This window comes from Schistocerca gregaria, chromosome X (genome assembly GCF_023897955.1).
Source record: "Schistocerca gregaria isolate iqSchGreg1 chromosome X, iqSchGreg1.2, whole genome shotgun sequence".
Classification (NCBI taxonomy): Eukaryota; Metazoa; Arthropoda; class Insecta; order Orthoptera; family Acrididae; genus Schistocerca; species Schistocerca gregaria.
The window spans coordinates 628,078,671-628,091,823 of NC_064931.1; the positions used below are offsets into that span (position 1 = coordinate 628,078,671).

The 13,153-nt window shown below is 43.1% G+C and overlaps 1 protein-coding gene across 2 annotated transcripts in view; it reads right to left on the bottom strand.

The window, feature by feature from the left end:
- The window catches only part of LOC126297532 (plexin-A4), an 861,252-nt gene that overhangs the window by 781,396 nt on the left and 66,703 nt on the right, over positions 1-13,153 (bottom strand). The window lies entirely within an intron of this gene.

Genomic DNA, 13,153 nt, shown 5'->3' on the forward strand with positions numbered 1-13,153 from the left:
GGGATTATTGGTTCGTGTGTGTGTGTGTGTGTGTGTGTGTGTGTGTGAGAGAGAGAGAGAGAGAGAGAGAGAGAGAGAGAGGAGGGAGAACTAAAAGAAGAAGAGAGAGGGGAAGAGAGGGGGAGCAGCATTTGGGATGAGGGAGACAAATACGCGATACTTTAATGCTACAAATATTACACACAGATAAATAATGCGCTGCGTATATTTAGAAGAATGTACACGTATCACTAAACTATAGAGACACATGTCGAAGCGATCATGAAGTAATTACAGTGCACTTGACCATAGGATTCAAATTAAAATTAACTCATTGCCTACACAGCATGTCTAGCACAAATTGTGAACCATACTTGAGCAACACACACACACACACACACAAAGAATTCAGTAATGTCAATTAGAAAAGTTGCAAGGATTAAAATCGATCACTTCATAACTTCCAAATTACGTAATACTCATCATGATGGATGCTTGTCTAGGAACTAGATATGCCACGTCATTGCTGTTATAGTTTGTCAGAACGACATAGCTACTATATAGCCAGGATTAATATGTCGTCATACAGAACGCAAGGACAGAACTGTAAGGTAACAGACTGTATATTCGGGTCATACCCCCTTCAAATAAAAAGTTACAAAAATTACGTGTACGTGAAGTTTGTATTGCACATTGTAGATCTAGTGTGGTACTCAGTCCAAAGACCAGAATGTTCGCATTATTTCACGTCACAATTAAGTGGGACACTAAGTAGCAAATATTTTATATTACTAAATATCTAGAAGTCCTATTATAATGAAAAATACTTATACGTATATGATTCTGATCCACACTTCTATTGCAGTATAGTCCCGTTAACAGATACTTGACGCGTCTCAGTATGCGCTCTGCAGTTTAACAACTCACGTCTCATCTTCTTAATTGCATTGTTCAGCACGTAAACGGAACTAAGCGTACAGTCAAACGCGTGAAACCTTACCTCAACACACACGGAAAATTGCAAGATGTGGGTCGATTCTCAAAGGTAACTGATGACGATTCGGCTAGTCCATTGGGCAGCTTGGATGTGTTATCGGAACCTTTTTTTTTTTAATTACCAACCCATCCCATCTATCACAACCCTTACTTTCTCCTACGTTGATCTGACTGTCGTAAGGAAAGTGGAACCAAATTTCGTCAGGTTCACACGAGGCGAACTACAAAAAGTATCAAACAGAAGGACAGTTCGTCTAGATAAAAAGAAATTCATGTCTCAAAATCAGATTTTTCCCATTCCAATGCACTTGTTCCGAACTATGGTGTTTAGTCAAGTTGTACATCATACAATTTCTTCTTGGACCTTTCGCAGTTTCAGCTCGTGTGTTGCAGAGGGCGCATTCCTCTCGACGTGTTCGGTGAACTACACGTCACCGGTGCGTGGATATCAATACGCTCGATATCAGTATATGATATCGCGACCAGATAGTAAGTGCTCGACGTGTGGGTCTCTCCGCCTCTGGAGTTATTCAGATGCCGAGCTTCTCGTGCGCCTCTGCGTACTGAGAGAGTTTCTCCATTCGCGGAAAAGCGCTGCTGACTGGGACGCGATGTATGCTGCTTGCCAAAGGGGCTCCGTTCAGGAAGGTGGTGGAAATATTCTCGTGCGGCAGATGTTTACATGGCATGCAACAGAACTAACCTCGTGCGTCAGACAATCACTAATCGATAAAAGGTATACGAATCTTCTTTCCGGTCATCCACATTCCGTCGCCAATGAGTATAGCAGGTGACTTACATTTGCTGCAAGACAATATACTACACCATCGCTCTATCATGGCACTTTTCTCGAAAACAAACTGAAAAGTTTAACTGATTCCAAAAATCCTTCCTGCGTATAAACGCTCGCAATTCCAAATACTCGAGAACCATGCAAATCCCTGGCTCAATCACGTAAAGCGAAATCATACCGCAAGCAAAGCAACGGTGGCACAAATGAAGCACGAGCCAGGGTGACTGCGACAGAAAATTTCACTCCAACTTCAAAGAATTGTATATCAGACAATGTTACGACCTTCTGTTGTTTATGGCCAATACCAAACCTGAGTAAGAATTCTTTTGTGTTAATGGAAATGCTCATTCTGCATCAGGTAATAGGAGTACTTTGTGATCTCTCTGGTTTTCTCGGCATGATTGATTTATGGTGTTTTCCGATGTTTAGCGGAACTGTTGGTGCAGTTTTTATGCACGTTATTTCGATGACCGACCAGGTTGTTTGCTTCAGGTGCAACAAGCTGTGGCTTTGTGCGTCCTTCCCGTTTGGACTCCAACCAGACAGAGAAGAACTGTTGGTGCACACCGCCAGTTACAGCCCAGTTTGACTCCCAGCGCCAGCTGCGTCCTTCGACGCTTATTTGGTTGACCGTGCCCGCACTGTTATTCGGCGAAACCCACATTCTCTCTGCGTTTCCTACTTCTGGTGGACGAGATAACCGAATAAATCTCATAAGGCCTTGTTTAAACTAAAACCTCTGCCCTGCTTTATTATGTTTGCCGACAATTTGATTTCTACATATTCCTTAATTAGGTTATCACTGTGTATAAAAAAAAAAACAGGACAAGGGCGAGTACGACTCGCACTTTGAGGGTTTCGTACAAACTTTATTGTGTATATACATAATAACAATAATAATAATAATTTCGTGTGGCTCAATGGCATGAATGGTGTAAGTATTTCTACTGGACGCGGACGCCATTTCGGCGAGTTGTGCGTCCCTAACCTTCCCAGTTATCAAACTGGGGAAAAGGAACCTAAAATTGCATATGGAATCCGAACCACATGTTCCTGGCGACCCCTCACATCGTTGAGAGGTGAAGGCTAGGTCAAAACGAAGACTGAAGAATCGATCTCGCGACCTTTCGGTTTCCAAGCACGCGCTTTACCGCTAGCCTACCAGGCCTAACGTGTATATAGCTCATCAATAGGTTTTCATGAAGGATTTTGCAAGTGCCAAAATACTTCTATAAAAGTTTATTTTGATTTCATTGACTTACAAGCATAAATTATTTACATCGGCAGGTTACCGTAGATCTTAGAATTTCACACACATTTCAGCAAGCAGACACATGGACGGACAACAAATGGCAAAAAAGTCATATACTAAAAATTTAACAATTTTAAGAATATTTCCTTCTTTTTTACTACGAAACCTTGCTGTTTGTTAAATTTCATGCTTCTTGGGAGACGGGCAGTACTCTATAGGTTTTGATGGGTGTGTTTGCAAGCATCGAAACATGTGACGTATATGGGAGTATCTTTTGCCTGCATTCAATATACAGATTGAATAACATAGGGGAGAGGCTACAACCTTGTCTCACTCCCTTGCCAACCACTGCTTCCCTTTCATATCCTTCGACTCTTATAACTGCCATCTGCTTTCTGTACAAACTGTAAATAGCCTTTCGCTCCCTGTATTTTACCCCTGCCGCCTTTAGAATTTGAAAGAGTATTCTAGTCAACATTGTCAAAAGTTTACTACTTAAGTCTATAAATGCTAGAAACGTAGGTTTGCCTTTCCTTAATCTTTCTTCTAAGATAAGCCGTAAGGTCAATATTGCCTCACGTGTTCCGACATTTCTACGGAATCCAAACTGAAAAAAAAAAGGTTCAAATGGCTCTGAACACTATGGGACTTAACTGCTGTGGTCATCAGTCCCCTAGAACTTAGAACTACTTAAACCTAACTAACCTAAGGACATCACACACATCCATGCCCGAGGCAGGATTCGAACCTGCGACCGTAGCTGTCACGCGGTCCCAAACTGTAGCGCCTAGAACCGCACGGCCACTACGGCCGGCAATCCAAACTGATCTTCCCCGAGGTCGGCTTCTACCAGTTTTTCCATAGGTCTGTATAGAATTTGCGTTAGTATTTTGCAGCTGTGACTTATTAAACTGATAGTTTGGTAATTTTCACATCTGTCAGCACTTGCTTTCTTTGGGATTGGAATTGGAATTATTATGTTCTTCTTGAAGCCTGAGGGTATTTCGCCCGTTTCATCCATCTTGCTCACCAGATGGTATAGTTTCGTCGGGCCTGGCTCTCCCATGGCTGGCAGTAGTTCTAATGGAATGTTGTCTACTCCTGGGGCCTTGTTTCGACTTAGGTCTTTCAAAGCAAGAGAAAAAACCATCCCATCGTTCCGTAACTGCGCCAAAACTGGTTGGAGGAACATTTCACGAACACGTGTGCGTTTCCATACCTCCTACGCTCACCCGGCCACAATCGTGTTCAGCAATCTGGTACGTCGTGGACAGAGCACCGACTGGCCCGAGTGATCTGTGGGCAGCTGCTGAGTGGTACGGGGCCAGCTGTGCAAGATGTTCGATGTTTCTACTACGTTCCAGATGTTCTGACGAGTCCGCGGACTACTCGACGTATTGCCGTGTCATAGCTGCCTATTACTTATCGTAGTTTCCGCCTGTGGAGAGGAGCGGTGTGGGCCGCGCTAAATTTGCCGCAGCTGGGTGCCGTATGCTGGAGAAGGGCGCTGGAGAGGCTGCGTGAGCTGTCCGCGAGGAATGCCGCACCTGGGCGCCGGCAGACTTGGCAACGCGGCCGCGGCGGCCGGGCCCGCGCGGCCCACGCTGCCACCGAAGGCCGCAGCCTCACACCACCGACAACCATTCTGCATCTCGTCGCCACGCGCTACCCCTCGCTACCCTCTTCCGACCGCCTCCTCCCCCTCTCCGTCGTCACGCACGTATTCCGCACATTTCATCCGAGAGGACATTCGGGAAAACGTCCTCAGTCAAGAATACAAATTATTTACTGTGTTCTGTAGCACTGCTTACAAAAACATTTACGTCCATACTCTACATCTTAATCTCCAATCCGCAAGGAACTTTACGGTGTATGGACGACGGTGCTTTTTGTACTACTGTCACTTCCCGCCTTTACGATCCAGATTCCAGACGCGTATAGTGCTCGGGAAGAACAACTGTTAGCCTCTGAATGAACAACACTAATTATAACCTACAAGTACTTCACTTGGTGAACAAAGGTAAAAGAATGAACCTAATCGAAGAAACTGACATTTATTCTCACCTATGTGCATCCCCAACTAAAATTCTAACTAAATTTTACCCAACAAAATGTTTATACGAAACGACCATAATACAACCACACCACACGTCAAACATAGTTGTATTTGATTCTTCCCGCGCCCGGGTTCCCGGGTTCGATTCCTGGCGGGGTCAGGGATTTTCTCTGCCTCGTGATGACTGGGTGTTGTGTGCTGTCCTTAGGTTAGTTAGGTTTACGTAGTTCTAAGTTCTAGGGGACTGATGACCATAGATGTTAAGTCCCATAGTGCTCAGAGCCATTTTTTTTTGTGATTGATTTTTTTTATTTGATTTGATTTTAACAAGAGAGCTAAAACAGCTTAGGTCTAACCCGCCACTGCCGGCACCGAAACTAGGCTTATTATGCGGGATCGTTCACTGTATATCTAGTAAAGCCAACCAGTGCCCTTAAATAGTACGAGGAGTCCCTCTACCAGTTTTTTGTTAGACACAATTTCTTCATGTCTAGTTGTCCCGAAGATTCTGTATCTTTTATTCTACAATGCCATGCATTCAAAGATAGGTGTGATGCAGTTTCTTCACTCTCGTCACAGATCCTACATTTAGGGTCCTCTTCCATTATACCCATTTTGTGTAGGTGTTTTTTGAAGCTTCCATGGCCGGTCATCAGTCCAGTCATGAGTTTGATCTTTTTCCTGTTCAATCCCAGGATTACAGAGCTTCTTTTAAAACATGGCTTGGGCATCATTACCTTACTATGTTTTTGTGTATGGACCTAGATCCAATATCCTACGTGCTGTTTCCTAAGCCAGTTCCGTAGTTCTAATTTGATCATAGCCTTGGTGATTGTCAAGACGGGTTCCGGTCCAATAAATGGAGTTGTTGCCCCCATCCTAGCCAATCTATCGGCTTGTTCATTGCCACAGATCCCTGAGTGGCCAGGGACCCACACTAGGTACACCCTATTGTTTCCCCTTAGCTCCACCACAGCCCTGTGGCAATCTGCAACAATCTTAGATCTTGTTGCAGAAGCTGCCAATGATTTCAGGGCTGCCTGGCTTTCTGAATAGATGTAGTTGCTGCGGCCGTTTTAGCACCTACTCATGTTTTCCTCCACAGATGCCCTGATTGCAGTAATTTCGGCTTGGAATACAGAGGCCTGTTTCCCTAGAGAGATGCTGCTCTCCAGTCTTTGCTGAACCCCGTACTACCTTGCCCCAGCGCCTTGACCTGTTTTTGACCCATCGGTGAACCAAACGATGTCCCCCGTAAGGGACAGTTGTGAAAAAACATAATACTAATAATAAATGCCGGCCGCTGTGGACGAGCAGTTCTAGGCGCTTCAGTTTCGAACCACACTGCTGCTACGGTCGCAGGTTCGAATTCTGAATGTGTGTGATGTCGTTAGGTTAGTTTGATTTAAGTAGTTCTAAGTTGTAGGGGACTGTTGACCTCAGATGTTAAGTCCCACAGCGCTTAGATCCATCTGAACCATTTGAATAATAACTAAATTGAAGACCATATAGTTATGTTGTCATACCCAATATGAGACCATGCACTGTAAATAGTAATTCTGCACTAAGTAAGTCAGCTGTTCTCCTGGTTGGTTGGTTTGTTGGGGGAGGGGAGAAAACAGCGAGGTCATCGGTCCCATCGGATTAGGGAAGGAAGTCGGCCGTGCCCTTTCAAAGGAACCATCTCGGCATTTGCCTGAAGCGATTTAGGGAATCATAGAAAACTGAAATCCGGATGGCCAGACGCGGGTTTGAGCCGTCGTCCTCCCGAATGAGAGTCTAGTGTGCTATCCACTGCGCCACCTGGCTCGGTAGCTGTTCTGCTTTTATTCATGAAGAATATAACTCCAATACGTCAATTTCATTGAACGTGGATAGAGTAAATGTACTGTATCATATTTGTAATATTCAATATAGTTTAGTTATCCAGTCACTACCGCACTTCGTAAATAATGGAACTTTGACGAAAACCGTAATTTTCCGATGCAAACAAACTTGTCAGTCGACAACATGGCGGTTAAAGCGTTATTTTTGTGCAACGTCCAAAGAAAAAGTGTTTGTGCTATGGTTATAAATGCGAGGATTGCAGCTAAAACAAGCAGAATTGAAGGTAAGTTCAACTAATCAGTAATATACTGAAAATATGCAACTCGCAAAGTGCCATAGTATTTTACACAGGACAGCTGCTGCATCCGAATTGCAGTCTATGTTTGTACGAATTGAAGACATAAATACGTATTACGCCAACTGAACGTCGGTGTACCACCGAAACGCGTTTTCGCTTAAATAAAAGCATGTAAAATTTATGGTTGCTGTATTTCTTGAAGTAAAACGAGTTTTAAAGCTATTTTATCACTAGATGTCACTCTCGTGGCTGTATTAGGAGATGCGTTATAAAAACAGCTACCAGCTAATAACTAGTTGCTATTTCTCCTTAAGGTAGTTTATTTTTTGCATGAAATTTGTTGAAGAAAAATGTCAAGTAAGTCATTTGATGGCTGTCTTTATAACATATATCTAATTTTAACTTCGCGTTTTCGCTAGTGACTTATAGGAGGAAACGATTTGTTGGTCGAGTTACTAGGAGTATGAACTCAAGACATTTGAACAGTAAGCCACATCGTGATGCATAATGCCTGTCTTGTAATGTCTGCTACAGGATTTGGATGTGCATCATGGGCTTAAATCTGCATTTACACAAATACTCTGTAGGCCACTGTACAGTGCACAACGGAGGGTACTTCGTACAAATACTTGAGACATTCTCCCCTGTTCCATTCGTGTCATCTTACTATTCTAACAGCTATCGTGTCGCAACGATTTTCTAGCTTTGCGACTTCCCTCCACACCACTGCATCGTACACGAATAGGCCCTAGGAACTGCCTACGTTGAATACTGGGGGGCTCTAATTAAACTTTCACTACTTGAGGCAGTATAGAGGGAAAAAATGTACCGCATGGATACCTAACTTTACAGGAATAATATGCAGACTGTGGGCTGTAGGATTTGCGTTGTTTGTAGTATCATGTCTAGTCGTCAGGCGCTGGTACTGGTAGGGTTGAACACAAGCATCATGGTGAATTACAGTTGCAGAGACTCAACATGGGTCTGGACAAGATGAGCTGGACTTTACACGTGAAGTTGTTTTATCCGAACAACAGCAGTGGTCTTGCTGCTTCTCGTGAATATTGGCGCATTAAATGAATACGGGACGGTCCTCTTTCCGCACCGGATTTGAGAAACATGATTCGGAAGATCGAATTAACTGGCGATTTGGAAACTGTTCCTGGGACAGGCTGACGGCCAATTGCGCCACAAACTGCTGAAGAAGTTATTGTTGCCATGGCTAACAATACAGGATGTGATGTGCAATCCTGAAGCAGAGCACGAGCTGTGTCTGACAGTTGAAGATTCCATGGCCCACCGTTCGAACAGTGCTGTGAATAGTTGTGAAATGGCAATCTATAGTGCAGTTTCAGGCTGTCGCCACAATGAGCAACGTTTGCAAACTGGAGGGTAAACATGGTACCTAATTAACGAATGAAAATGTGTTTCTTTCAATAGTTTGTTATTTCTCTTCTGCATCTCCTCACAAATGTTTCTACAAAGTTTCAGTTTTCTACGATCACGCGTTTTTCATGGGAGGCTCTCTCAAGTAGCGAAAGTTTAATTGTAACCACCCTGCTCACATTTATTTATATTGGGATTTAAGTGATTATGCGTAACTAAATATAGGTATGTATAGGCAAGTAGCTCTAGACGTAGGTTTTACATTTTTGTTTATTAAATTGACTGTACTAGATATTACGGTCTTTCACCAGTCATAAAACAGTTCAGTAGCTTACTTGCTATCGAACAAGTACTTACAGATCAGTGTTTTATTGGAATAATTCAATGTAAATTGCTGCGGTGTGGTACTAATAGATTATTTACTGACAATATTACGCAGTAACCGGTTTAAAAAGCAAATAATATACCGTGTTAAAATAAACTTTCCTAATACGCTAAAACCTCTTGATCATAAAAATATACGTTTTTATTTCATTTTTATTTTTTTCCGTTTACGGCGCCGTTTAGCCAGCTCAGCTAAATTTTCGATATGTATGCAATATGTATCTAAACATAAGCATACGTATGACTGTTGCTCTCTTTCCTTTATCAGCTGGAGTGGTAGAATCACACCCCCAACTTTCATTTCTCTTCTCGAGGCTCGGACACAACTCAAGAGACCACGGAGGCCAGGAATTATACAGCTACAAATGTTTTCAAAGTGTGACTGTTTGAAATACCAGTATAAAATGTAAGGCAGAACACGCTGTTTTTATGCTGTTACATTTACACGAAAAGCAAAGCGAGAGTGGTATGGATTCCAAAGTGCTTCGCCGGGCATGGATGTGTTCCAGATGGTCAGCCCTCGTTTCATCTGCCCTGTGAATCCAGTTCACGCCGATAGTTCTAGAAGACCTACAAGTTTATCTCGCCATCTGAGACGCGAAGCAACTTGCCCTTTATTCCAGTGGTGAAAGTTACTGACATAAGAAAACTAACATGGTCTACTGAAGACTGGACACCAAGCCGTTGTGTTTTGCACTCTTGCAAATACCTGTGGACCCATCAAGCTTACAAAAATTTCAATCTGCGATACATTCTGTACACTTTACCACCCGATCAATGAACTAGACAAATGATTTTTGCAGCTTGTCTGTATGTTAAAAAAAAAAAATATATTCACCGGCTTGCTCAGTGCTATTCCACACCACAACAAATAGGGAAAGTAGACAAAATATGACAATTTCACCTGCTTGTCACTGGAGTGAGATTTTTTATAGGCATAGGAAGATGATTTAGTTTCCTGAGCAACAGGTCTTGGGCTCATTATATTTCACTTTGTCCCGTATCGCACTGTTAGCAACGGTGACTTAGGTTACTTCGTCGGCGAATGTGATCTGGTGTTTCTAAAACATTAATAGCTTCAGTGTCTTATTCATGATCTGTAAGATGACGCTACGTTTTGTGAAACGGTAGGCTGCTCTGTTTTTTGTGTGTTGAGTCTCTATAATTTTACTGTAATTGTTTTCCTTCACTATAGATTCGGCACATGAAGGTCGAATAATTCGAATAATAAATGTCTGATCTAATAAGAAACTAAACTCCTCCCGCACAGGCCATGAAGGCCCAAAGGTACCGACTGGCCGCCGTGTCATCCTCAGTCCACAGGCGTCACTGGATGCGGATATGGAGGGGCATGTGGCCAGCACACCGCTCTCACGGCCCTATGGTCAGTTTCCGAGACCGGAGTCGCTACTTCTCAATCAAGTAGCTCCTCAGTTTACCTCACAAGGACTGAGTGCACCCCGCTTGCCAACAGCGCTTTGCAGACCGGATGGTCACCCATCCAAGTGCTAGCCCAGCGCGACAGCGCTTAACTTCGGTGATCTGACGGGAACCCGTGTTACCATTGCGGCAAGGCCGTTGGCAAATGCCTGATCATGTTTATGTTAAAGGTATACATAAAGCAGTCACAACCTTGGAAGTTTGTTTGAACACTAGGTTTAAGTACATTGGACAAAAAGTTGGTTGCGAGAAGGAGGCCATTCATTGTGGACACGGTGGGATACACCAACAGATCGGGAGATTTCATTCATGGTGTCGAAATGAGCACCATCAGACACGATAGTTCCTTTTGCTCTTTCTTTCTCGTCCCCACGGCAAACTATCTTACTGCACTGCTTCCAAAGAACAGAAAAGCGCATACACACCACTTCACTGCTATGCCTTACGTCTGTGGAGGAAGGTCACATGGCCGTCTGATAATCTACAACGCTCCAGATCGATCTATGCACCCTTTAAAGCGGGTGACAAAATATTAGTCCATTGAGCTTACACACATACCTTGAGATGGTGCAGCTTGCCATTTTTCACGAAGCACCACCAAAAGATAAACTGCCGTATAAAAATTCTACGACACAGTGTTGTTAAGAAACAGCAGATATCGTTGAAACTGAACAAAGCTCCAGGTCCTGATGGAATCCGCTAGCCGACGTCCGAGCCTTGTAGCCTACCTCTCAGCGACTAATCCATTACGCGACACGTAAAACCGATACTGTAAGATTTTGTAGGAAGAAGTTGGGCACTCTTTTGACAAGTAAACGTTTCCGGAATCAGTCATCGCTTGCTTCAGATCATCTATCTGGTTTCCTGCTTGGATAGTGCTGTATAGGAATCCAAGCAATCAGATATAAAACCATTTTTGATACAGCGTCTGTGTATATATTTTAAGAGAAATATCTCGCATTACGCGAGCGGTCACCTTAATCGCATCGACTATCCGGACACGCTTTCCCTACATGTCGGACACGTCCGACAGAACAGACATCACAAATATAAATAACATATATGCGCCTTGAAGGTAATGGTAACTTCAGGCCGCATTCACACTATGTCCGAACTCTTGAGAGTATCAAGTAAAGCTGCAAACAGTGGAGGTTACGGATGGCGGACGCTACTGTGTAATGCGCTATAAGTTGAGAATTTGGATTGGATGGAAAGTGTGTCCGGATAGCCGAAACGGTCAAGGCGGCCGCTCGCATAAAGCGAGATATTCGGATTCGTGTCCCAGTCAGGCACAATTTTTCGCTCTTGTCGCCATTGTATTTAATTTATTGTCCAGTTGATATCTGCATTTCTCATAAAATCATCTTTTTTATTTATCTTTCGGAATTGTCGCACTCCTCAACCATTGATCAACGATACGGTCGAACTGTAATCGACTTTAAGTTACAGGTCTCGTCAACTGTGGACGAAAGCGCAATGTGGAATCCTGTGCCTTGCATATTAGTGGTATCATCATCATCGGAGCTCGCTCTATGTCTCGTCAACAAGACAACGTGGTGAACACCGCCACATGCACATTCTCATTGTGCCGAAGTCGCTTAACTCTGCGTGTGTGGCGCCGATTCTGTGCGATTGCATCCGAAGTCCACGTCACCAGCGGACGCCGGACTTTCCATTGCCACTTCCCGGACCGTCGTGCCCTCGAATCCACATAGTCATCCACGTAGCTTCCGCTGCCGACTCGCTGACCAGGAATGCGATGCCGCGTGTCTAGATGGATCACACTGACCGCAAACAGCCACGGCGTAATCACCCAATACTCCTCACTGTCAAAAGACACCACGCCGTATACAGCTTGCTCGTGACTGTCCGTGATTTGATTACTCTTGTATGTACACAAAAAAATATTTTGTGAGTGTTTCTGCAGGTCCGCCCCCGATATGAGCCCTTTTTAGTATATATGTAATTTGTTTGCATGGCTCAATAAAGTTGGTACCAAAATAAAGGCCACATGATCACTGACACAGGAGCCACGACCCCTGAATTAAGGAAATCCACCGGTTGGTCAGCACACCTTAGCCGTGAAGGTTCAACTAGTTAGTATAGTTCCGTTCATCAATTAGATAGTCATTTAATATTTTAACGAACTGTTGGTTCCTCATCAGTGACTAAAACTGAGGGAATGATCCAACGGACGTTGTGCTGTGTTTGAGAGTATCTTTTCCGACGTTCAGGAACGAAACGAACCCAAGGTTGCCCTGGAACACAGTGGAAGTTGATGCATATCTTTACTGACGCTTTTTTTAAAAACCAAATGTAATAATTCACAAAATTTTTGCCTCAGAACAAGTCGATAATAAAAATTGTGCGTTAGTACATCTTCTCCAAATAATTCTGTCAGTTTATTTCATTTTGCATACTGTCCAGTTTCTACAAATATAAAATGGATATTTTTGTGAGATATTTATTTTTAATTATCCACTTCTCATTTTCAATATTTCAACCGCCGTATAAAATGACTTACAATTTTTCATAATTCACGACTTTTCTCAGAAAACCATATATCCGTTGGTATGACGAACAAAATACATCGTCTCGATCACTATTTATTATTATTATTATTATTATTATTATTATTATTATTATTATGACCACTTTAACTCTACCTAGCAGATCATCTTTAGATCTGAGTTGGAAGAATGAGCCGTGCCAACATAAAAATTGTACGAGTGTAACACTGTA